At 37.3% G+C, this 27,119-nt stretch overlaps 1 protein-coding gene across 3 annotated transcripts in view; it reads left to right on the forward strand.

Moving 5' to 3' along the window:
- The window catches only part of pag1 (phosphoprotein membrane anchor with glycosphingolipid microdomains 1), a 64,335-nt gene that overhangs the window by 20,080 nt on the left and 17,136 nt on the right, over positions 1-27,119 (forward strand). Inside the window, exon 1 of one of the 3 annotated variants that reach the window (XM_055219760.2) lies at positions 1,093-1,207. The exons of the other annotated variants lie outside the window; for them this stretch is intronic. The gene's annotated coding sequence lies outside the window, so the exon portion shown is untranslated. Of the gene's footprint in view, positions 1-1,092; positions 1,208-27,119 lie in introns of those variants that run through there. 3 annotated transcript variants of the gene reach the window in all.

Genomic DNA, 27,119 nt, shown 5'->3' on the forward strand with positions numbered 1-27,119 from the left:
ATATAAATACACACACATGCATGAATATATTTAAGAAATATATATATATATATATAATGTAAAAAAAACTTTTATTCTGCAATCGATTAGTCACAATTAATCATTTTGCAGCCCTCCTACTACATAAACAGGCAATATTTGTTTTCGTAAACATTTTAGGCTTTCTTTGGTTATGTGTATCATGTTTGTGTGACAAGTATTCGTTGAGTTTCAATTGATTTTTGCAATGTGTTTTGAGAGACAGCTGGCGGAGACAGTAATGTCTGAATGCGCACCCTGTTTGTTTTCTTTATTTGACAAAAACACAAAGATCTGTTGTTATTGTGAATGTACACAAATTAAAGAAGACCCTTCACAGTTTTAAATGATGTCAAACACGTAAGTGTATGATTATTAATGATGAGTATTTTAAGTTGATTCTGCCATGATAAGGAGAAAACACGTCAAAACGCGGCGCCGCCTTTTTGGACCCCAGGGGGTTAAATACCTAAAGTATTACAATGCACATGTCCAAACATCACAGTATTACTATGATAATGTTTTTATGTTGCAGAGGTCATCAGACAGCATAGTTTTGACTTTATGCTTCAACCCTTGTTAGACTGCGAACTATTTTAACAAGGACGATCCTGCAATTCCAACACCGCTTCTCATGTTCAGTCACATGATTCATCCAAATATGTGACAGGTCATTTGAGATTTACTCTTTTCATCACTTGAGCACCTTCAAGGCAGAATGCCAGCAGCAGCAGCAGGACAGTTTATAAGTGCTTATAACACAGTCTTAAGCTGTTTGCCGCGATTTCAGTGAGACCTGTAAAAGCTGTAAATGTCATTTTTCCATTTTGACCCCCATTTGTCATTGGTTAAGGAATGTGAACACACAGGACCTTAAATCACACACACACACACACACATATACAGTAGCACTCAGTCCCCCATGACAAACAAAATTTTACCCCAGCTGTTCCTGCCCGTTTCACCGCCGCTGTGCAGAAATAATTGGTACAGAACGTTCTGGAGAATGAATATGCGAGCAAATCTCTGTGAGGGGAACAGATCATAAAAACAGATGCCTCGTGTTCCCTCCAAAACTGTGAATAAGGCTTTATGGTTTGGACCGGTACTAAAATCTGTCACGTTACACTTGCTCTGTCTTTTCGTTCTTAACACACAACGATCATCTTTTCAAAATAAAATACCTCAGGTTAGTCACATGCTACAAAATATTTCAGGATGATTCATCGACTGTTAATGTCTCATATTAGCATGTTTGCTTCATCATCTCTTCATTCATACGTAGCTGTTTCTTCTGACCCTTCTAGTAACTTAGGGGACATACACACCAAAGCTTTTTATGCCGTTGAAAATGCCCGGCGCATTGCTGTTGTAAGCGTTTAACGTGACTCAGATCTTTGTAAACTCTTCTACTCACAGCAAAATGCAATGTTGAAATCGTCTGAGTAAGAGTTTGTTTAGCGAGGTGGGCAGTTTCATATCTGTTTACTAACCATCACTTCATCTGCGAGGTCTTGTTCAGCAGAAGAGACAGTTTCACTCTTTATTTCTCTCTCTTTCTCTTTCACTTCCTTTTTTTGTTGTTCACTCGCTCTCATATTAAAGGATCCACATCAAAGAACCCCTGAAGTGTTTGTCTGCAGGTGTATAGTTTTTATGATCGCTCTGATGTATTCTGTCTCACATGCTCTTGATTTGGTGGCTCATAAAGCAATGGGGTTTGCCTTTGGGGTCTCAATTTTTAAATTTAAAGGAAAGCAGGTTAATACGTTACTCTTTGAAGTGCTGGATTTTATAGAGATGTGGCCCCTCTGCCGCTGCATCGACAATAAATGAAAAACAGGTTATTCATTAGTCTAAAACTTTATTTTTTTTACCCAAATTGATATTCCATTTCAGAATCTAATTTGTAATCCTGGTAAATAAAAACAGTCCATCACAGTGAGTTTTGAAAGATTTTCTCATGTTACAGTAAGTGAATGTGACAGTTTTCATACTGATGGGCAGTAATTGATATTTCCCCTCTTGCGCTCTCTGATTGAAGAGAAAGAAAGTGGAAATACAAAGAAACTCAATTCTGTACAGGCTGAAGGAATGTATCACTTATCTGATTTGGGAAAACCCAACACCATTCAGATTCAATTGAGGTTAGTTAGAGGAGACTTTAACCTTGTGCAGCAAAACAATTCGCCTCTGAATGGATCCAGAATATGGTAAAGCTTTTTCTCTGTTGATCTCAGAAAGATTTTACAGGGGCTTCAGAAACTATCAGATGTAGGATGAGGCAGAGATACAATCTTATGTACACACCAAACGTGAATTCAATGATTTGCATGAATACATTACATATAAAGTCAATGCAAAGACACAAACTGATGCAATGCAAATGACGGCAATTGGGCAATGCAATTGCTGCAAAAACACACTATCCGCCTTACAGGGACATTCCACTTTTTTTTAATATGCTCATTTTCCAGCTCCCCTAGAGTTAAACATTTGATTCTTGAAAATCCCCTTGGTTACTTTCAATGGCGGGGGACTTTTTTCGGGCGCTGCGTTATATCACTAAGCTTGCTGCAGCCATGTTAAATCAGCAAAGTTCTTGATTATTATGCCAGAATGAGAGTATAGTTCCTAGACATATCAACCTAGAAAATCACAACTTTTAATTTTCTGTCATTCTTAGTACACGATGTAACTAAAGAAGAGTCAAGTTTTAAATAGGAAAAATATCCAAACTCTTTGGTAGGGATGGGACGGTATGAAAATTTCATATCATAATTATATTGACCAAAGTTATCACAGTTATCAATATTATCGAGGTTTTGTTAAAATGAGATGGAAATTTTGAAAAAGAACTGATACACACACTAAAAACATTTGAACAAGTTTTATTTTTGAAAATCACAATTTAATATTTCATGTCCCTGAAATTATTTCTGTGGTAAAAAAATAAATAAATAAATCGGTCTAATAAGTTTACCGTGAATGAATACAATACATGCCTTCTTATGCAAAAACTATGTTGCATGTGGGCGCCTGCGTCAAACTGATTCTGGCTGGACAGGATTTACAGCGAGTTTTCAAAATCACGGTAATCAAACACAGTTGTAATGATAATTACATTTTAAACAATAATACTAACCGCCAGGACATTTTATGGTGGTTAATCATGAAACCGGTAATCGTCCCATCCCTACTCTTTGGTTATTCTTTAGTATGATGCTAATGGTCTAATCAGATTCAATGGATTGTGCTAAGCTATGCTAAAAGTGCTAGCGCCAGACCCAGAGATCAGCTGAATGGATTCCAAAACGGTAAAAATCAAATGTTTAACTCTGAGATGCATATGTCCATCATTTTTCAGACAAACACATTTTTAGTTATTTAAAAAAAAGTCCTAGATCTTTCAGTTTATAAAATGCAAAGATATGGGGGCGGTTTCCCGGACAGGGATTAGCATTAATCGGGACTAGGCCTTAGTTTAATTAGAAAATATAACTAGTTTGAACAAACATGCCTTACTAAAAACATTATTTTTGTGCATTTTGAGGCAAAACAAAGGGCACTGATGTATTTAAAGATATTTTAATGTCAGTGCAAGTTGTTTTCAGTTTGGACAGCTCTTACATTTATTTAAGTCTAGGACAAGTCTAATCCCTGTCCGGGAAACCGCCCATGGAGTCCACATCATTTAAGTCAAAAAAATGTGCATCCATCCTTCACAAAAGTAATCCAGTCGGCTGAGGGTAATCTTCGCAGGTTTTTTTTCCGTAGGAATAACAAAATGTAAAATTTAAATGAAAATAACTAATGTCCGGTTATGCTGCAACCTTACGCTGGATTTCCACCAACTGCGGATGGGCTGCAAATCAGCTCCGCTGCGTTACGGCTCCGCACTCCACCGCACGCCAATATCCACCAGTTCAGTATTTGTTGCAGAGCGGCTGCGTGCTGAAGTGACGAGGACCCATGAGGTCTCGCAAATTCACGTGATGATCGCGTGATATCTAGTTCTGTCTCCACCCATTATGGCGTTAAATTATGACGTTTTGGTGGATCAGCCCAGATCATGACATGAGATCTCACGAATTCAGGTATGATCACGCGATATAGTAATGGCTCCGCCCTCGGGAGCTGTCCGACATCCGCCAAAAATAGAAGCTCTGCGTATTTGTTCCGGATGGCCGGAGCTGTGACGGATTCAGAATGCTGTCAGTGGAAATACACACATTGACTTGAACGGAAACCGGTGGAAATCCAGCGTTAGACGCCTCTGCATCCAGATGACAGTGTACGAAGTTTGCGGAGGGTTCTTTGTTGCTGCTTTGTGCTAAGCACTAAGAAAAGTGCACACACTACACTGATACTCTCTCCTGAATACAGAGGCGTTTAAGATCCACATTTTGTGGACTTGAAGGAGGTGACCACCATATCCTTGCATTTGAACAACTGAAAGATCTACACTCTTAGTAGGGATGTGTTAGTTTTTTACACATCTTTGGGCGTTAAGCTTTTAACATATTATGTGTAATTTTGTGTTTATTTTGTGTTAAAAGTAACACAAATGTGTTGTTTCAGTAATAACACAGAGATGGGTGTTTTTTTAACACATTCATTCTAAGAATGTAAGACATTTTCTAAAATAATTGAAAATATGTTAATCTAAAAATGATGGCCATATGCATCTAGGACGGCTTGAGGGTGAGTAAATCATGGGTTTAATATCATTTTTGGCAGAATATCCATTTAAACAGGTCAAGTTGAAAAGTTGAAAATATTTATTTCATGCGAAAAATTTGCATGATTGCGAGTAATCTAGAGCAAGGAATGCTTAGCGTTTGGTGTGTATGCAGCATTTCTCGTGACTGTATGATTATAAGTAGGCCTATATGAAAACAGAAACGTTTTAAATGAACCACAAAAACTTTTTAAAACCACAAATGAAACAGGAAGTTATAGTTCTCTGTTAAAACAGCTGCTTAGCTTTATAACATAAAGGATTCTTCATGTTTTTCATTCTTCTGGTGGATGTAAAAGTTGACCTGGTTCATTTCAGCCCTGAGACGCTGTCATAATCTCATATTGACCTAGAAATTCATTGTCCCAAGCACATTGTCAAGCAGGGACAAGTATGTGACAAGCTTCAAATGCCACAGATGTGGAGTATAAACAGTCATTTTCACTTCTACTATTGTATGTTTGTGTTTTCGTGCTTTTACAGTACTACGCCATCCTAAGTTTATCTATAGATTTCACTGAGATTATCCATACTGAAATCATGGCCTAGCTCCATAGGAGCACATTCCACCGATTCCATTGGGAATTCTGCTCCACATTCCACTTGTGTTCCTGTGAGGACTTCTGTTTGTGTATTTTTAGGCTGGAATCTTTCTCTGCTTTATTTAAGGTCCCAGGACCAGGGCGCTAACCTTAAAAGAGTCCAGTGAAATATCTCCTGGCGGTGCAGGCATTAAGTCTGGATTTGTTCTCTCTTTAATTATGAGGGGCTGTACTCCCTGTGTTTACAGCAGAGCCTCTGAAAGGAACTAATCCATCATCCTGCTTGTCCTCTCCTGTGGGAGTCTGAGATGTGAAGAGCTTTCTGAGAATGCACTGGTGATTATGTGAAGACCAGCCGACCACTGATGTCACAGACAGAAATGCTGCTGACCGATGGAGCGTTTGCAAAGAGTTTCTTTTCTTAAGCCCAAAGTACAGTCTGTTTTTTATGTGTAAAGTACACAAACGTAGGCACATGGCCGAACGCAGTAGTATATAGTTTATTTGACTATTGTGACAAAATGCAATGTCCTTCTCTTGGCTACATACTACATAATCTGCTGTAGGCGCATGCGTGACCTGCTTGTACAATGTACGCTGGGTTTGAAAAATCTGGCGTGCATGTACAGTACGAGCGCACTCTTCTGACCATGAAAAATGCATCATGCGCACTGTACAGGGACCCTCGCGTAGGTTTTGCATAAATAATGAGCCATACTTTGGCCTTTACACACAAAAAATTGTGTTTGGCATCACCAACCAGAAAACATAAGATTTTTCTTGCTCGGATGTTTCTCTTTCATAGCTCAGGAGATTTGATAGAGATCTCAGTTATGCTTTATTTAAGGATCAAGTATGTAAGTATAAGTAGAAATAAAAATAGAAATTAATTAAACAATTGTTGAAATACATTGGAGTAAACTGTAAAAGACTTTAACTGCACTTTTTGTGTTATTGCTTTCCTTTGACAAATCATTTTGCTGTTCCTCGCTTTTTGTAAGTTGCTTTAGAATAAAGCGTCTGTTTTATGCCTAAATAATAATGTAAAAAAAGTCAAAATGTTTCAATATTGTCTTTAACAATATTGACTTCTTAACAAATCTGAGTTTGTGTTAAAATCTTATCTGAAACTCTAATAGAGACTTTCTTTTAGGAGACTCAAGCTGAGGTTTCATTTGCTCTTCATTGATATCTGGGAGAAATAATTCATTCATTAGAGAGATTTCATCTGGTTAACATATTGCTGTTGTGCTGAGCTGGTTGAGGTTCTTGAAATTTCTTAAAGGGGACATATCATGAAAATCTGACTTTTTCCATGTTTAAGTGCTATAATTGATTTCCCAGGGCTTCTATCAACCTAAAAAATGTGAAAAAGATCAAGCTAGTAACTTAGTTTTGGTAAACCATTCTCTGCAAGAATGTGAATAAATAGCTCATTGAAATTTGGCTCCCCCTTGTGATGTCAGAAAGGGATAATCTCGCCTCTTAATCTGCACTATCCAACCACAGCACTGCCATTAAGTGCAGGGATCAGCTCATTAGAAAGGACACACCAAAAACAGCACATTTTAATTTTTATTTTTTGAGCTAGAATTTGACATTCGTACTCTGAGGACACCAAAGATTTTACATCTTAGAAAAGTCTTGTGAAATGTCTCCTTTAAAACACCTTATTTAATTACAATAATATGGATTAACAAAAACTACAAAACACAAACAGATCTTGTCTCACATAAATTGACAGCAGATATATTTTGACTTAAGGCTAAACTTTATTTCTTAGCCCAGCCTTAACCTGGCCTGACATTCAGTTAGTTATTGTCCACACAGGATTGAGGTCAGATATTCTCTCGATGGATATGAGATTTTTCATCTTGAGAGGAAGAAAATATGATGGCTGCTATAAAAGAATGATTTTAGCAGAATTATTAATAATGCCGTATAGGTTTGAGGGAGACGTGTAAAACTAGCTGATGGACAGTGAGCTGGGAATCTCTCTTTCATCATATTTCATGCTAATGACTCGAGCTGTGACCGCCTGCTCAAATTACATCCTGATGGAGTGATCAGGCAGCAAGCCAGGCAGACATGATGGGTAATATGTCAGTGTTGAAGAGAGACGTGTGTGTGTGTGTTTAGCAGTTTTGCTTTAAGTATCCAGGGAATTAATGCAGTAATGGAAGACATTAAAGCAGTCAATTCAGATGTAATTGCTGCTAATGGAAAGTGGTTTTTCATACCCTTTCTGACAACTCCCACTGCATACAGCAGTGCAAGACAAGTCATAAACCCCGCCCTCTTCGTGCAAACGAATGGGACTCGGGTCAAAAAGAAAAGAAGTGGCACTTCCAATACCATTTATGAAAGATGATTTTGGTCCTTTAAGGTAGTTGTTATCATGCTGATATATGTTCAATTGTTCATTTTTGTAATAAGATATAGATAAGATTAGATTTGTTGATATAGAAACAGGGCGTGCCTTTATTATTGACATTTGTGATTGACAGCTTCTTTGAGCAGACTCTCTGAGCTTCGAGGGAAGATTGAAGATATAACTAACTATTAATTTTCGATTTCTGTGTTATTTCACATCGACAAAATGAGTTGAATTAAACTTACCTTATTTTAGCAAGCCAGTCAAATGAGTCGTTCAAGGGGTGTGGTTGAATTGGGCGCGTGAGCGTTTGGGCAGAACTTTGATACCGCGGCCCCGCCTCCGGGCTCCATGGACGATTCCTTCTGCGCATGCCCTGGCTCCAAACTGTCGTTTTTGCGTAACATGCCAACCCCCATCGTTGAACATTTTACGCTCAGTTCATTACAATGGAAGGAAGCAGCGTCGGCTCGTCCATCCTTTTTACAGTCTATGTGACTGGCCGCTATGATTGGCTCCAAAAAGAAGTCATTCCCCATAGACCCTCATGTAAAAATGCTTAACTTTACAGCAGAAAATAATACAGTTTACAGCCTGGTAATGATGCGCGGGTCCTGCTTTTAAGAAATATTTGGCCTGCCCCAACCCGCCCCGCACCACTGTATTCAATTCAATTCAATTTTCAATTCAATTCAATTTTATTTATACAGCGCTTTTCACAATACTCAATTGTTTCAAAGCAGCTTTACATTAATAGAAGCAGTAAAAGCACAGAAAAACGACAGAAAGCATAACATAATACACAATAGCATAAGCAGTCAAATTTGCTGCGGCTATGACGCAACATTATGAGCCAGCATATTACTAATGTAACGTCTAGGAGAAGAAGCTAAGTTAAGCCAAAGCAGGCTACCTCCCCGGAGTAAAAAACCCCCTAGGAGAAAAAAAACAAAAACCCCGGGTTGTTTAGCCGAGGAAATAAAAATAAAAGTCCTAGGAGGGAAAAACCCTTGGGAGATATACATGTATATACACACATATAAACGGATAAGGAGCTTAAGCGGAGATTAAGCAGAGATTAAGCGGATATTAAGCGGGTCCTGCCGGTGGTCGTTGGTCAGGCATCAGCTGGGCATCACATTGAAGGACGACCAGTTGATCAGAGGTGTACCGACTTTCACATCTACCGGAACTGGGTCTGTTTGTCCCATTGTCCTCAGGGTCAATGGGACCCAGGGACGAGACAGGGAGAGAAAAACAAAATCATATTAGCGTAAGGGCCGTTCACATGTAATGCAAGTGTCACACAGTGATGTGGTTTAATCAGCTTAGTTTCAGACGGACTAACTATTGAGGCATAATTGTTTCTATTTTTTACAACCCTGCACCCGTGAATCGCGACCATTAAAATAGACATACTAGGCATTTGTAATGTAAATAAAAAGAGGCTTTATTTCAGCCTATTTAGTGCTTGGAATCAGCCATTAGATTACATCGCCATGTAAACTGGCAACAACATACGCAAATAAACCATAAAAACCAGCAAGATCATATTAATACAGAGATAGAATAATGATAAACATTTTCAACATTTACAAAGCAGCGTTTGTATTATCTATTCACAAATTCCCAACCTTAATTTCTCCAGCAGATCGTCTTACGTTGCAGAAGTTACGTTGCCACGTAGGCCTACATAATTTAATCTTATCAAAGAACCTAATAAAATATGAAAATATATATTCCCAAATATTTAACATATGCTACAGGTAATTAGACGCAACGTACATGTTTTTTATTTTGTTTTTAATGGCCCGCCCCGCAATAAAGTTACAATTTCTTTACCCGCGACAACCCAACCCACGGGGCCCACGGGTTATGAGCCTTAATGCGGAATTGAACCCTAAACATTTTAGCCTGTTATCACGGGTTATTTATGTCCATTTTGCATTTTACATGAGAAAAAAGAACTTTGCACGATTTCGATTATTAGATTGATAGTGTGTTGAAGCGGAATTTTCGTAACGGTTTTTGATGGACTCAATTAACCAGAATGCACTGCGCGAAACTGAGTCATTAGCTCCACCCACTACAGATCGATGCAGTCTTCAGGTTTATTCGAATTCATGCGGCGCCGCAAGAACTGACAACCAGATGACGTCAAGGTTCCGCGAGAGCCATGTAAAAGCAAACTCCTTCGTATGATTTCGGGAAATCGCTCTCGCGGTACTTTGACGTCATCCGGCTGTCGATTCTTGCGGCGGCGCATGAAGTGGAACAAGCCTAATAACTTCTTTTACCGCAACCAGTCAACTTGCTCTCAAATCAGCTCAAGTCAACTTGAAGTTAGCCAGCAGACGAACCCAAATAAAGAGTAACTCTGCTTTTACCGCCTCTGAAGGGGAAATCACCAAAACCCTCGATAAAAGATGACCAGAACCCGTGCAGTATGTCGATGTAAGGACAACAAATTCAGGCCACCGGGAGTGTTTATTGTTTACATCAACGTGACCCTCAGTTGACACACCACTAACAGATTACTCAAAAATTTGAATATGCAGCCAGCACTTTCGTCAGGAAGATTTGGAGTCCTGTTTTCAGTAAAAATATCTAAAACATAATTTGGCTTAGTTGTAGCTTGTTTTGTGTAACTACGGTAAACATACTACGTAGAAAGTTATTATAATGTTGTTGTTATTATGAACATGAGCAAAGCAAGCAAATGTTAGCTCATCCTGTGCAGCTGTCAATCAAAGAACGTTATCATCTACTGTCAATAATCCCGCCCCCATTTAGAACGTTCAGAATTATGTAGTCGTGCATTTTTCTTCCGGTGATTTGACGAGGTGAACGAGATTTCACCAAGTAAGATGTGATCCTGGATCAACACCATTGTTGGTCCTGGATCAACATTTTCATTAACCAATCAGATTGCAGGATTAGGATTAGTGTGTATGTTAGATTTAGGTTTAGAATTGGGTTAGGGGCTTTTAAGAAATACTCCTCAAACTATTATTTCACATTAATTTGAGGGTTCAAAAATGGTTAGGGTTTGAGTTAAGGGTAGGTTTAGGTATCTTTGATTAAAACGTTGATCCAGGATCAACAAAAAATGTTGATCCAGGATCACAACTTACTTGGTGAAATCACGGCGACCGATTTGACGACCCATCAAATCACCGTTACTGTAGCAGTTAAAAGCTTGAATTTTTTATATGGAGTTAGTACATTTGATGGCAGCACAAATATGTGATGAAATATAGTGTTGGAGGCGCATAATGTTGTTTAAGGGTGGACTTACACTTTAAAGTTCTGCATAATTAAGGGCGGGGCCACTTGAGTGACGGGTGAACTGTAGGGCTGGTAAAAAAAAATAGATTTTTCATTAATCGTTTTTCAAAATGTTGTTGATTCAAAATCGATTCTCAAAGAGCAGGATCGATTTTTTTTCTCAGATTTATTTCTGCAAACATGTCACCCTCTTTTTTGCCTTGCGCGATGTTACCAAGGAGCGAGAGGCGAGCCTGTCATTCATTCATTCAGTGCTTAAAATGGCGGTTTCAGGTGCTTCATCGATGATGATGCCACCTTCACATAAAAAGTCAGAAGTATGAAAGCATTTTAGATTTCACAAGCAAGACGACGATGATAGTGTTGTGGCTTTTAATTTCTTTTTATTAATTACCCACTTGTAAACTGCTGTTCATTGTTCTTTTTATTAATATAGTATTTGTATTAAATTTATATTCATTGAGTTGAATCGAGTATAAAAACCGACCCGAGAACCGGAATCGAAAATTGAATCGAGAATCAAAATTAAATCGATTTGATAGCTTGTGAATCGAAATCGTATCGATCTGGAACATCTGAATCGATACCCAGCCCTAGTGAACTGCCACTGCTGTCACTGGAGTCGAGCTAGGCAGGCATCATGTGCCGTCTGCTTGTGAACGCACACTGAACGACCAAGGAGGAGAACAAATTGTTGAATGAAATCGTTTGTTTTGTTTTCTTTGTGCACAAAAGTGTTCTTGTCGCTTCATAATATTATTATTGAACTACTGTTGGCACATGGACCTTTTTGGTGATGTCTTTCATTTTTTCTGGGCTTGATTGTGAAAATCAAATCGCAGTCTATGAGACAGACACAAACCTCTGGGTTTTCATCAAAAATATCTAAAAATGTGTTTTGAAGATTTGGAGCCAGATTTACTAACAGCTTGCATAAGATTTTATGCAGAATGTGTCTCTGCAGTCTATATGATAGATGTAAGATATCTTTTAAACCGGTGCAATTTCGAAGGCTCTAATAATACAGCGTTCATGTCAGAATTACTGTAATTATGCGATAACAACACTCTTACGTGTCTCTGGATGTAGAATATAGCAATTCTCATAATAATGATTTATGCTTAACAAAAGTTAACCAGTGCATTATTTCACCTCTTCATTATTTCATGCCGTTGCAAGAATGCTTAAGAACAACAGAATGCAGTAAAAACACGCAGGGGTTGTTCATTGAAGTTGCTGTGTTTATACAGTACATCATCGTGTGGGAGAAGTACCGAGTCTCTTACTTGTAATTACAAGTTCGGCAAAGACGTGAAGGGCTTTTACAAGTCAGAAGCTCATAATTATAATCATAAGCTGTGCTGATAGTAAAGGCGAGAGAATGGTTTAATTGTACATCACATGAATATTCATTAACATTAACACTGATTACTTTTGTTTAGACAGGGATATAAAAATGAAGCATGCTTAGAGAATAGGTAGAAAACTTTGATTGGCTTTATTCATATTTAATATCAGATGAATATTTAAACATCTACATCATGTTTTGCAATCTATTATAAACTGCACTGCTTGTTAATTTGCCACACACTGTGATAAGTGTTAAAGGGCCAATATTATACCCATTTATACAAGATATAAGTCTCAGGTGTGCCTAGAATACATCTGTTAAGTTTCAGCTCAAAATAGCCCACAGATTATTTTTATAGCATGTTATAACATGTCCAAAATGCAAAAAAGCGCTGTTTTCATGTGCGTACCTTTAAATGCAAATGAGCTACAGCTCCTCACTCTCTTACCAACAGACAGGGAGCGCTTTCAGTTAAAAAAGATCTGATTTCTGGGAATACAGACTTAGACAATAATGTCATCATCAGCACTACAATGTGCTAACAAACACATTTAGAAAAGCTTTTGAGTAAAATTAACCAGTCAGTCAGTGGCTGTGGGCGGGGCTTTATCAGTGTGACATCACATTAACAAGAGAATCAAAACTGCATGTCTAATGAGACTGCTGTGATTTAATGAGGATTAAAAAGAAGGAGGGGGTGATTTTTTTCTTTGTAGGGTAGGGAGGTGCATTATTCACACACTGCCAACACACATTTATGTCCAAACACCTTGTAAAAGTGAATTTTGCATAATATTGGCCTTTTAAAGTTATCTGCAGTATATTGATTAGAAATAACTGAGGACCTAACAAGAGTTAAACACACACACACAGGGTCACTTCACAGATGTCTAATGTATTCTGCTCAAGCTGAGGTCGGTGAGGGAGGCAGTCGCTTTAATTGCTTCATTTCTATTCTCTGTCTTCTCAGCTCAGTATTATAGATTCAGAGTCAGGCCCATTTTAATTCATTTGCTGTCATGAAGAACTGCTTTTTAAATGGGATGTTTTAACATGTGCACTGCATTATGAGCCAAATGCATGGAGAAATAACACGAAATTCAGTTCATTTCAGTTCATTTTTCCGACCGACAACCAATTGTTAACTGAACATTAACCGTTAACTGATAAGATTTTAATAGAGGGTGGATTGTCATTTCTCATCTAACGTTACCACAGTGGCCATTTTTAAAACAGGACAGATTTCAGTTTTGCTTTTGTGTCTTTCTCTGTGCAAAAAGAGAGATGTTTATGGTCAGGGTTTTGGACGGAGGCGATCAGTAAAGGTCTGTCTGGCTCTGTGCAGCTTCCAAACCATACTCAAGCACGGACACATATGCAGTACAAATTATTTCTAATACAAATGAGAAAAGTGACGAGATGTCTGTAGGCACGTGTCGACACGCACCGTACGTTAACAAAGATTTTTTTCTTTTAAAGTCACCATATAAAGAAAGTAGCGATTGTCTAATTTTTCCCTGTGGTGACATATATCCGAGTGAAACCGGCTTCTGAAATGAATAAAGGTAGGGTTGGACTTGAATTTGTCCATCGAGAACTGATTGGATGATTTGAAGTTGGGTCATGTTGCTAATAGCTGTGATCTTTGCCCGGACCCCGCCCACCTACTATACCATATGACCGGAAGTAAAAAGAGATCGTTTTCAGGAGGGGAGGAGATTTGCCACATGAATTTTAAAAAATTATAATAAAGCTCACAGCAATAAAAAATAACAAATCACAGTTTGTAATTTTAATTTCATTTCAACTTTAACTGATAATATTAAAGGGATAGTTCACTTTAAAATGACAATTCTGTCATCATTTACTCATCCTCATGTTTTTAAACCTGTATGAATTTCTTTTTTCTGTTGAACACAAGAAGATATTTTGAGAAATGATGGTAAACACAGAGCAGATAGTGATCTGCTTAATGAATAGTATGAAACATTTAGCATTTGAAGTTTTTAAATGAGTACACTTGATAATGTCTACTTGGTAAGTAGTTTAGTAGTTTACTAAATAAGTGTATAGGGAGCTATTTTAGACACAGTCAGTGTCTTCAAAAAAGCTGATGCACTACATTTCTGTGTTTTTGTCATTTTTTTTGACCCTAAGATATATTGTCACTCAGGCCCGGTAGAACAGCTTGCTGGACTGGCAGGCAGTCATAAAACTCAATGTAAAATATACTGAATATAAATCAGATCTGAATGTTTTACTTTATTTGTCTCAAACAGAAAATACATTATTTATATTCTTTGTCTTATTAATGTCGGCAAACGCAGAGAGAATGAAAGGCTATAGGAGACTTTCTGTAGATATTTTGCATAGTACCAGCTGCCCCTGACCGAGTTGTTTATGTCAAGATATGATAATGTGGTAATGACGTTCAATATGTGGCGTTAATTCACCTTAAGCCAACGTATGGCAGACTCTGGTGACGTTATTCAGACTCGACATTCGTGACATTCAATCAAATTTTTCTGATATATATTTTAAAGATGCGTTTTCTTTAAGTTACCGTCGTAGAGAATATTTTCCTGTGAGTTAAATACTGCTGAAGAGACCTCTGTAGACCCTGCCTTGTTGTCAAGATGTAATCAAACTCAATCTTTTTCATAATCATAAACTATCATAGATTCATTTTGATACCATCTGAAAATACAGTATGATGCACCTTATTTCAGCATTGACATTGCAATATGCGTCATGTCGAGAGAAAATGCAGGGCATTTCTTTTTTAAAGGAAAACGATTTCAGACGCCTTTTCATATGGCAGAGAGAAATCACAGATTCATTACACATTGTGAAAGACATGGTGGTAGCAATTAATATGACGGTTTTATTAACGTGGTCTGGATGTTTGACATGCGGTCAACCAGTATTTCTCATATCACAATGTACATTGCAGAAAACCTCAATATTGCAATGTCAGTTTCTTCGTGCAGGCCCAGTGTGATACAAACAGCCTTCCAGACATCTATTCTTGTTTGTTATTCAGATTACTCATCTTCAGTACAAATGAGGTCAAAGCATTTATATTTTCATCTTTAGTGTGATAAAAACCTGATTTGATGTTGCATATTGTGGAGAGAAAGTGATGAGCGAGCAGGACAGCGAGAAAGAGATGTCTTAACAAAAGCAATATGGTTTCACAGGGTGTAGTGCTTTGATAAATGATGTGAAGGAAAGGTCATTGTAAACGTCTGCATAGCTTTGTGCTGCCTGTTAACCCCCCCCCCCTTCTGCAAACACACACACATGCAACAGACACACACTTGTTTGACCATCACACCCCCACCTCCATGTGTACTAAATCAAATAAATCAGACACCTCCCCCCTTCTGTCCTCATCTCAAACCCTACAAACACACTTCAAGAAAACCAGAAACCATTTCTCCAGTTAGTGGTGGTAACCTCATTACAAACATTATTTATTACTATCTGAAGTCTGGGTGTAGGATTTATCGTAGGTTCTCCTGTGAGCAGTGTTAACCTTGCAGAAGAAATTAATATTGCTATATATGTAAGGTATATTGCAGAGTCAACGGCCTGGGAACCCATTATCAAATGCTTTTTTTTGTTCAGCGATAAAAAGGTTATTTTCCCCTTTTCAGCTTATTACACAGCTACTTATCCAATAAAAACACACATGAAATATTGATTTGAGGTTGAATTTGTGAGGATGTAAACAGAAACTCTGGAGTGATACGATAGGGATGAAACCAACATACGCAGAAATAATTAGCAACAACAGGGATTTGATGATTTAGGGCCAGATTTACTAACAGCTTGTGCCAGCCATCATTTTGGCATTAAATAATGACTGTCGAGATTGACTAAAGACGCGCAGTGGATCATTAGCGCTGAAAAGGTGTGGTCTAGTTATTTTTGCGACTGACGTATTGCATATGCATTTCTAGGAGTTTCCCTTTCAGACACAAAAAATTTGGGAGGAGATTATTTAACCTCCTAAGACCGAGCTTTGGTTTGTCTTTTTTTGCATGGGAATGAAGGAGTGTAATTGTCCACGCTTGTATACAACAGGTTACTAAGATGCAAACAACAAAAAATGTGGTGTACATGTATGTGGACATACCAGGGCTGGGTTTCCCGATAACGATTGAACTTAGCACTTAAGAGCGCTTTCTACGAGCTACTTAACGAACATTCGTTGTTCATTTACGTGCGTTTCCCAAAGATGCACGTGAAACGATCGCTCGCAGCTGGATTTTAAGTGCTACTTACGAGTCGCTATCCATTTCTCAAGTGCTGAAATGTCACCAATAGAATGACTCGAATTTGTAGCAGAAGCTTGTTTAGGCTAATGATCTTCAGCCAATGTGCACTAATATTTTTAATAATATATTTTCATTATTGTTCAATGACTTTTTAAATGTTTTAATAATTTATTAAATATTCTTTTCCGTATTTAGTTAGGACTCGTCCCACTGCGAAATGCCTTCTGCGTTTCTATTGTAGTTTAGATTATTATTATTTGTTGTTGTTTATTATCTATGTTTATTAATTATTATGGATTATTGCATTGTACCGTAAATATTTATTTGGTTTCTTTAATTAGATGCCATTTCCCGTCAAAACAATGTTTAGATGAATTATAGCAGCAATCGGCATGAACCATTTATCAATTTGCTATACCAACTTTTACCAAAATACAAAAACCAACTTGTTCAAAATACGTTTTCCTTCTTTATTAATTTATGTTTAGTCATTTAAATTTGATTTCTCATTTGAATTTTAAATATAATATATTATATATTTAATATAAAATAAACAAAGAAGAACCCAGTAAATAAATAAACATTTAAAACATTACATTATCGTCATTGCAGGAGTGTAATTTGCTGGTTGTCCTGCAGGTGTCCTTGTAACTCTGTTGTCTTACGATGCACTTATGAATGAACGATTACTCCAGAGCACTCGTAGATCTACGATGATTTTCAAGTGCAACTTAAGTTACGAAGCTTTTGGGAAACAGCCCGTAATTCTAAGATGATTCGTACGATCGTTTTTACGATCTACTTAGCTTTACGATGCTTTTGGGAAACCCGGCCCAGGTCTTAGGAGGCGACTTACTAATGTTTGCGATATCACTGGTGTTTGCGTCATTATTTGACACCAAAAAAGCATGTCTTAAATCATTTTGCAATTGTTGCTGATAGGAGATGCATCACAGAGATCAAAGAGCGTGTTACAATGCAGAGGTTGTTTATTAGGAATGCCAGAGCAACATAATTTCTTGTACACCTTCACTTTTTGTCATCTTGTTTTGTTCTTTTTAGTGTACTATGGCTTCTTAGCTGTGATGTCTGTGGTGCTGAACTCAAGCGCATCATGTGTTAGTAGATCCCCTGCACCTCATCAGCTCTGCTTATTTGCGACCCTAAACATATTTGCGCTGCTCTTAGTAGATTGTGTTGGTCATTATGGAAATCAGCTGTTGCACCTGTGTTTTATTTAATTTGTGCCTTTTTACTAAATAACCCGCATATATTACCACTCCCATCGGCACTTTTTGGGAATTGCGCTTTCACGCTTATTTGCCCCATTTAGTAAATCTGGCCTTAAGTGGTCTTTTTACAAAAATATTACATAATTTTCATAAGAAGTACATTTCCATTATATGTATGAGAATATGGAGAGTATATTACAGTTGATCATCTCAATATCAGACACATGAAGTGTTGTGGTGAATGAGTGCATATTATTGGGCTGCTTAGGTTTTGTAAGATCCAGACCTCAGCTTTTAATAAATCTATTTGCTTTGATGTTGCTGGACCGAAGAGCCCTTATGAAGAAATATGATATTCCCATGTCAATTTGGCCACTGCATTAAGACCTCATTGCCCTGCAGTAACCTCTCCGATAGGCTGAGGAACAAATGCATAGCAGTAGATGGGTGTGGTCATGAGTTGTGTTCGTGGATGAAAAGGTGATCTACTTGTACCTTAACCACAAGAGTTATTCTCATACCAATCCATTTATCTGCACAGTGATGCCCCTCACTGTCAATGTCAGAAACCAAAATTATTGCTGTCAGCCTACAAAAACTGTCTAGTATCCTCTAGTAATGGTAAATGCATTTAACAGTCACAATTTCTCCCTAAAAAGCGAAATAATTTGAGTCCATAGAGCGATAAAAGGAAAAAAGAAATCAGTTCATTTATAAAGGAATGTTAGGATTGTGTTTTCCATGCCATAGACAATAAAAGACTGGAAAAGCCATTTAATGGAGGAATGTGTTTGGGAAAGCTGTAGTCTTAAAGCAAGGCGAGCAACTGTTGCCTTTGGCAACAAAGCCTTTGATCACTGTACAGTATGAACCATCAACAGATCACATGTAAAAGCCTTATCTATCTGGATCACCTCACAAACGCTCACAAACTCCATACGTGCCTACATTCTTCTGTCTGTGTCTTGAGACCTGCAGCGTCTGGTTGACATAGATCATAATATAGAAAGGAATGGAAAAGTAGCATACTTGTAGATAAGTTGGTTTATAGTCATAGAGAAGCACGCTGTAAAACTTTTCTCTCCGGGATCACGAAGAGTTTGTGATGATTTTGTGGAAAAGCACAGCTGGATTGCTCCGGAGAATGCGTCCGGTGATGGATTTCCATGCGGGCGCCAGCGGCATCTCTTGAATAAATAATTGCACAGAAGTGGGAGTAAAGCAATAAGGAATTTTTAGATGTTCTGTGCTCATGACTTTTTCTGCTAACAAAAGCTTTGGTAATAACTCATCTTCAGCAGATCATGCTCGAAATGAAGAAATATCTCTTTTGGAAAAGTTGGTATTCTGTGTAGCCCACACTATTTTATTGGTATAATGGACCAAAGTGTTATGAAAGAGAAAACAACTTGTTATATACTTGTTACATAAATGCTGGGTTGTTTCAACTAGTGGTTTGGTAATTATGAATAATTCCAATGGTTGGTATAAATTACTTTGAAAATAAAAATGTTTTTGACTCAACCATAAGTTAAAACAACCCAAGCATTATTGAGTGTGGGGTCTTTGAAAAGTAATTTAGCACCCATTACTCAAAATCCTCAAAACAGCCAGCCCAAACCTAGAAATCCTGGACACAACCCAACCCCCTACTCATCATCACCGGAGGCCAAAATCATATTGAGAGAGAGAGCGCTGACCATCTTGTGTCTGCAGTGTGAGAACAGAAAGATGAGGGAAAGACAGCAGCTGAGCTAAACAATAAATCCTCACTGTACTCCTGAGATAAATACAGATAAGATAAGACCATCAGTAAGCTAATGAACTGTGTACAGTCTCATTATGAGCGCTGTTTGGGGCAGAGCAACAGCAAATCATTTCCATGGGTCACTGACTGTCATTTGTGCCTGACAGTAAACAACTAACCAATCAGCAAACTCATGAGCCGGAGGGCTCGTCCAATGAAAACAGCCACATTTGATCAGCTGATTTGTGTCTCTATGGCAACAGCTCTCATCTCATGGGTTTATCAGATGGTTTGCATATAGAAGGACCTTGCTGTGGCTTAAACCAGTAACCGTTACTAATGACTGAGCCAATGTGTGTGAAGGTCAGATCAGTGCATCATGACTATAATTCATGATAAAACAGAGGAATTGTTTATTTGTCGAATCATGACAGATAGAGTCAATGTGACTGTTTACTAGAAATGAGAGCGATGTTCCTCACCAAAAGCCCATATGTTAAGAAACAAGTGTCCCAGTGTGTTGGAGTTTATATTTGACAGCTGTTCCCATCTGTGAGTACACTTCAGAGTGACGTCCCGTTACTGTCTGTCTGTCTGTCTATAGAGACATTGGGCATTTACTACTGCATGACAAAGATACAATGGTGCTTAATTGTAATTTTGGAAAAATGCTTTTTTTTTTAAATACTCTGCACTTTTATATTTTTATGCTGCATGTTATATAAACATTTTTTATTGATCGACCTGATTGCATGTTTTCTGTGTGCAGACAACGTTGGCTATCATGGAAAATATAAATGTTTGCCTTCTTAATGTCGTTTTTAATTAAAATTGGGAGTCTGGTCAAATAATAAATCAAGAAAAATCTTGCCTGACATTACTTTAATTAGTTGTACCAAAAGTCAAGTTAATTGCATTGCATTGCATTGTGGGAAACTGTACCTGGTGCAGTGGGGGTCATAGCATGAAAATCTGACTTTTTTCATGTTTAAGTGCTATAATTGGGTCCCCAGTGCTTCTGTCAACCTAGAAAATGTAAAAAAGAACAACCCAGTAACTTAGTTTTGGTAAACCATTCTCTGCAAGCATGTGAAAAAATAGGTCATTCAGATATCGCCTGTTTTGTGATGTAGCAAGTACAATTATAATAATATAATAATACTTAATATGCAATATTTAACCATGACATCGCCATTTAGTGCAGAGAGAGAGAGAGAGTTTGCTTTTCATCAACTCATTTGCATTTAAATGGACACACCTAAAAGCGGCACATTTTTGCTCAGAGCTAGAAAGTGTACATTTTAAAGCAACACCAAAGAGGTTTTTTTTATCTTAAAATAAGGTTTCCAAAAAAGTTTCAGTCGTTCATCCACTCGAAACAGGGTGAACGGCACTTTCACATTCGCTTTGCAGCCCTCTATCGGCCAAAACCACACTAAAGAAGTTTTCAACCGTCGGGTCGCGGTCCTGTAGTTCGAGGGAAAACTACAAAAACTTGCTTTACGGCAGACCTACAATCCAATCAGAGCCAGCTATGCTGCTGTAGGCTAAATTATTTACGACAGTGGTAATGAACAATTCCGCTTCCAACCTGTAGGGGGAGCAAAGAGCAAAAACTCTTTAGTGTTGCTTTAACATGCTATAATAAAGTATCTGTGGGGTATTTTGAGCTAAAACTTCACATATGTACCCTGGGTCACCAAAGATTTATTTAACATTTAAAAAAAATCTCATAATATGACCCCTTTATATATTATATAACATTTATATATATATATATATATATATATATATATATATATATATATATATATATATATATATATATATATATATATATATATATATATATATATATATATATGTATATATATATATATATATATATATATATATATATATATGTATATATATATATATATATATATATATGTATGTATATATATATATATATATATGTGTGTATATATAGAAAACAGAATAGAGTCTTTATAAAACCATACAACAAACCAACAAAGAACCATTTATGAAGTTTTATTTATAAGAGTGTGCATGCTATTCTGGATATAGCTAAACACACAAACATTCTTGACGCATACACACACACACAAACAAACTAGTTTGCATATGATTTTGTTTTGAGATACAGACTCAGTTTTAATGTTCCACTAGAAGATCTTGTTGCATGAAAACACCCACAACCAAACAAATATAGAACATAAAAACAGTTTTTTAATGGCAAGTACGTAAGTACAAAGTATTACAAGTAAAGAAACTATACAAAATGTGGTTAAAAAGCATAGTAAGGGTTGTCATTTCAACACATTTGTCTGTGTGCAAAGGGTGTACAGCCAGCCCTGATTTGGGATGTTTTGTGTTTGGCAGATTCTTGCAGACCCCTCCATTCTCTTCTTTCTTTCATTCATCTTTTCTTCCCAATACTTTCTTGGCTGAATTAAAGAAGCGAAGCGTCAGCTCACTTGGCTGTCAGTCCAGATGAGTCGGTGTAAATCTCATTTGCTTACTCGCTCACACACAAACTCACTCTTCAGTCAACACAAAAGAGAAAAGGACATTGTGCCAGTTTAGGTAAATGGATTTGGTGAAGAGTGTAAATGATACATAACAATAACACGGTGTGTGTGTGTGTGTGCGTGTGTGTGCGTGTGCGCGTGCGCGTGCGTGTGTGTGTGTGTGTGTGTGTGTGTGTGTGTGTGTGTGCCAGTCAGCTGTATTTCCCTATATGTATCAACAAAGCAAACATCTCTTCAAATATTTTCTGTATTACTTTTAGTGCTTTGGACATGAAGGAGACGTCTAAAACTGCATCTTATTAAGGAGTGGTGTGCCGTTTATAAACCTGTTAAAAGAACAGCTGAAGCTGGTTTCAGATAGAGGTTTGACGGTTTCTTACTCTGGTGAACAGGGTCAGGCTGTGGTGATTCTCAAGAAATCCAGATTTAGAAGGTGTCCAGCATCAGAATTTTTAAAAAGCCTTTTTTTTGGCACATATAAGATTTAGGTCTGAACTTACTATAACCATTATTTTTAGAGGATTTAAAAAAATATTTCCTTTAGAATTATTTACATTTTTTAGATTATCATTACCAAAAATTATCATTACCACTAGGGATGCACGATATATCGGCCGACATATCATTATCGGCCGATAACTGCTTATTTTTAATATTATCGGTTAATCGGTCTGATAGCAAAATTATGCCGATAAATTATGTATTATTTTGGTTTGTTGAACCACTTTACTTGCTCATTGCTGGCCATGTGAAGTTTTGATTGGTGCTTTCTGTGACATAGCACGAAGATGACACGTGTTGCGGGCTTAAGAAGAGTGTGCTAGTCTAGCGCAAAGACAAGATGTCCGTGGTCTGCGAGTTTTTCATTGTGAAAATAATATGAATATTCATCGGCCTATAGATATCGGTTATCGGCCCCAAAATTTAAAGAGTTATCCGTTATCGGTATCGGCCAAAATTTCCATATCGGTGCATCCCTAATTACCACAACATGATATTACATGAAATATATGCATTTACAAACTCATGTTTCGGTAATGAGAACGAAAAATTTGTCTAGGTACTACAACAAACAAAATTTTTACTTTTATCTGGGGAGAAAAAAATAAGAACTGCTTACCTGGTAGTCATCTTGAGTGTCACAGTCAATTATGTCCCTTCCAACAATTTTTTTTTAAAATGTTAGTTCCTTGAGGACTTAAACAATGATGGAAAATTGTTTTGCGGAGGATGAGAAAAATTTTCTTGGACACATTTATATTCCTTATTATAGTCTCTAGATTTACCAATGATCACCAAACACCACATGTTTCTTTACTGTAAATGTTTATAGTATAACATGCAGTGAAGCTTTTAATTTTTTAGATTTTTTCGGTAATGACAATTTCCCCTTAAATGTGGAAAAAACAACAAAATTGGTTTGTATGATGTCATTTGAAATCATGTGCAAAATAATACCTGAAGAGATGTTTGTAACTGTATGCCTCTTTTTTTATAGCATTTACTTTTTTATCAAAATGTTTCATGACACCTATATAGATATATGGGGATGGTCTCCGTAAGAATGGGTCAGACTCAGTAAGCAAGTAGAACACATTAACCCCAAAGTATAGTGTGTTTTTTACATGTACGCGAACATATGCGCACAGTCGAATGCACAGCCTTGCAAAGCATAGTTTATTTGATTCTTACGTGTATGCAGACGTTCAGTGCATGACCTACGCTACGCGTACAGTGTAGCATGTTTCAAAAATCCGGCGGTGCGGGTACAATTCTGTACGCACGCAGTCTTCTGATTACGAAAATTGCATCACGTACACTGTACGCGGACCCCTGTGTACATGTAAAAATGGACTATACTTTGGCTTTTAGCAACTGCATAGCAACACACTGGAATGCACTCACAATGACTTCCCTGAAAAATCTATTTCTCTACTTCCCATAGTGATTTATCTTTACATCCAGTTTGTAAAGATCTCGCTGATGTTCCTCTGCTCTCTGTCTCAGATAAACAGAGAAACAGATTTTGTAGAGCGGCTGAATGTCACACACTGGTGCTTTTAACAGATGTCTGAGATGTGTTCATGCTGAGAGACTCAGAGAAGAGCTCTGTGATGGTGTGAGAGCATAATCATTCACAGAGATCATCATCAATTCAATTTGATTTATATAGCGCTTTTCACAATTGTTTAATTGTTTCAGAGCAGACTTACATTAATAAAAGCAGGAGAAAACACAGAAAAATCGGTGGACAACATAAGAAGTGGAGTAAACCATGCTAAGATTAAACCATACTAGCAAGCGTAGTAATAATGTAATGTATAGAAGGTTTCAGCAGTAACAACATAAACAAACGGCTTTCGTTTAACAAATGTAACTTCTGGTAAACTCTGCTTAGAATCAATAACAACAAAGTAATTTTATAGTAGTTTATTTCTGATAACTAGGGATGTCCTCGACTAAGGATTTACATATTTGAATCAGAATTGTCGAATCTTTCTATAGTCGACCAATAGTCGAATCATATAGTCGAATAGTCGAGTCGTGTGCATGGGTCGGGAGGGGGCCAGACAAGGTACAAATGGGTAATGTTTATTTTCTTTCACAAAAGCAATCCAAAATTTACAGACTTAAATTAGATCAGAATTTATGTTTATAATAAATACACATTTTTAATGAAATAACAAGGTGCAGTACAAATATGTGCAATATGCCTCAAGTGCACGGAAACAAAACACAAGCCAAATAGATAAAACCCAGAGTGATTTATAAATAAAATAAAATAAACAAATTATTAAAAGAACGAAAGTATAGCCAGAATTGCCAGCTTTGTCTTTTAAATGTAGAAACAAAAAGGCAATGGTTTATAGAAACCTCTTATGGACGTGTAGCCCTGTCACAGGTTGTTGGATTTTTTAATGCATTTTAAAAATATTTAGCTACTGCTACTTCACATATTATTTGCATATAGCATTATCATAATATGCTGTATATTAATATATTGCAAAGATTCGACAATGAGATTGATAGTCAAATCAGGCTTCTCCTATCGATGCATTGAATCTTCGACTATTCAGGGTCACCCCTACTGATAACAAGTAAAATAAATAACAAGTAGATTACCTTAGCTAAAGCGTATAAAAAAGACATTGAGCCAAAGTTGCTGTTTAAAATGTGTACTATAATGTATACAATGTTAAAGGAACAGTATGTAGGATTGTGGCCAAAACTGGTATTGCAATCACACAACTGGTGGCCAATACACAACATGACAACATTAACATCAGTTGAGGGCTGCAACTCCACTTTTTAAATGACAATATCCTGGCCAGACCACTGTTGTCAGTGATATAAGTATTTGAAATGAAAATGATTTCTTAATGTCTATATCAGGGCCATTTTATGATTAATTGATATAAAAGTGATTCATGATCGCCGTCTCCCCTTGTCTTTAGGAAACCAAAACATTTGTTATTTTTGATGAGGTATTTGTTTCAGAGTTCAGTTAGCAACTAGTCAGACCATTAAACAAACAGAGACCGGAAGTAAAGTTTCAACCAGACGCATAACCGCGACAACACACAGGCGTCCGATGAAACCGTCTATAGAAGAAAGTTCTACGTTAAACCAATGTCAGCTGACTCCCTATGTGCTGAACAACTTATAGGGCTTATTCGCAAACACCGGAAGTCGCTAGCCGCGGCCATCTTGTTGACATGACATCTGTCCTGCCCCTAGCCGCACGTAGATTTGAGTTGAGGGGAGCAGTAGCCTAATGGCTTCATCTCGTCTGTATTAAGAGAAGATGAGCTTGATTATTGTGGAACAATATCAAATAGACCCAATAGCCTTAAGTAAAGATCCGTCCTTATTGCCAGCCGTAACTTATCCGGATATTTATAACTATATCGTTCATACAGTATCCGCATACTACATACAAGCACTGAAGGGCCGTTCACATTATAACGATAACTATATCATCGTCCACATCACCAAACAATAGGTTTATGCTAATTCGCTCACGGCACTCGCGCAAATCACTTGCCTTTAATATTGCTTGTAATAAAAACTTTTGCAGATGTCCTCAACACGCTGCGTTTCGCGTAACGCTAAACAGTGAATCTAATAGTTTGTGTAATCTCTTACCTTTTGGCATAACAGTTAGTTAATGTAATAGATTAACAAGCATTACGTAGTCGATTTTCACAGCAACGGCAGGTAATCTAATGTTATAGACCTCAGCAATGAGCTTCAATGTCTTTTTGAAGTTCCAATAGATTTTAATGCTATGAATGGTTTATCCTTCATCAGGTGGGAAAAATCGCTCAGAAAGTGATCCCAATGATGTCGTTCATTGTATCTGTATCGTTATAGTTTTGGTGTGAGCTCCGCTATTATCTTTAATATAAAACGATTTTCAAAACTATATATTTTTTATAAATATTGTTATAATGTGAACGGCCCTTAATTCCCTACCTAGTATCAATGCCAGACCTATTATTATGTTCATATAGTTATTAATAATAATTTAATAACTGTCTTAATTTATGGCAGCTTATTTGAAAGAGCAGTTTCAGCCACTGCTTACAGCTAACCATATGTGATCAAATGATGGGGACAGACTTTGCTGTGAGCATGTATCCCTAACATTACCTGTGGTAAAATGATGGGGACTGACTTTGCTGTTGGGAGTCTCTCCTTTGCTGGTTCAACTCCTCTGTCTCCTTCCTTTCATGTTTTCTGACATGTCGGTATCGCATAAAAACGAATTTTGGGGTTCTTTTTGCTGTTGTTAGAACAGCCGTGTATTACACCACACACCATCGCGCGGTTTAAAAAAAATTACATCAATAATACCATGCATAATACCCACGCTGCCTCGCTTGTCAATTGACAGACTGACAGTTCTATGTCAACAACATGGCCTGCCGCGAACATTGATGACGTAGATCGAATAATTCCTATAGGAGAAAAAAAATTTAATAGGAGGAAAAAGGCCTATGGAGGAA

The sequence above is a fragment of the Misgurnus anguillicaudatus genome, chromosome 20 (genome assembly GCF_027580225.2).
Source record: "Misgurnus anguillicaudatus chromosome 20, ASM2758022v2, whole genome shotgun sequence".
Taxonomy (NCBI): domain Eukaryota; kingdom Metazoa; phylum Chordata; class Actinopteri; order Cypriniformes; family Cobitidae; genus Misgurnus; species Misgurnus anguillicaudatus.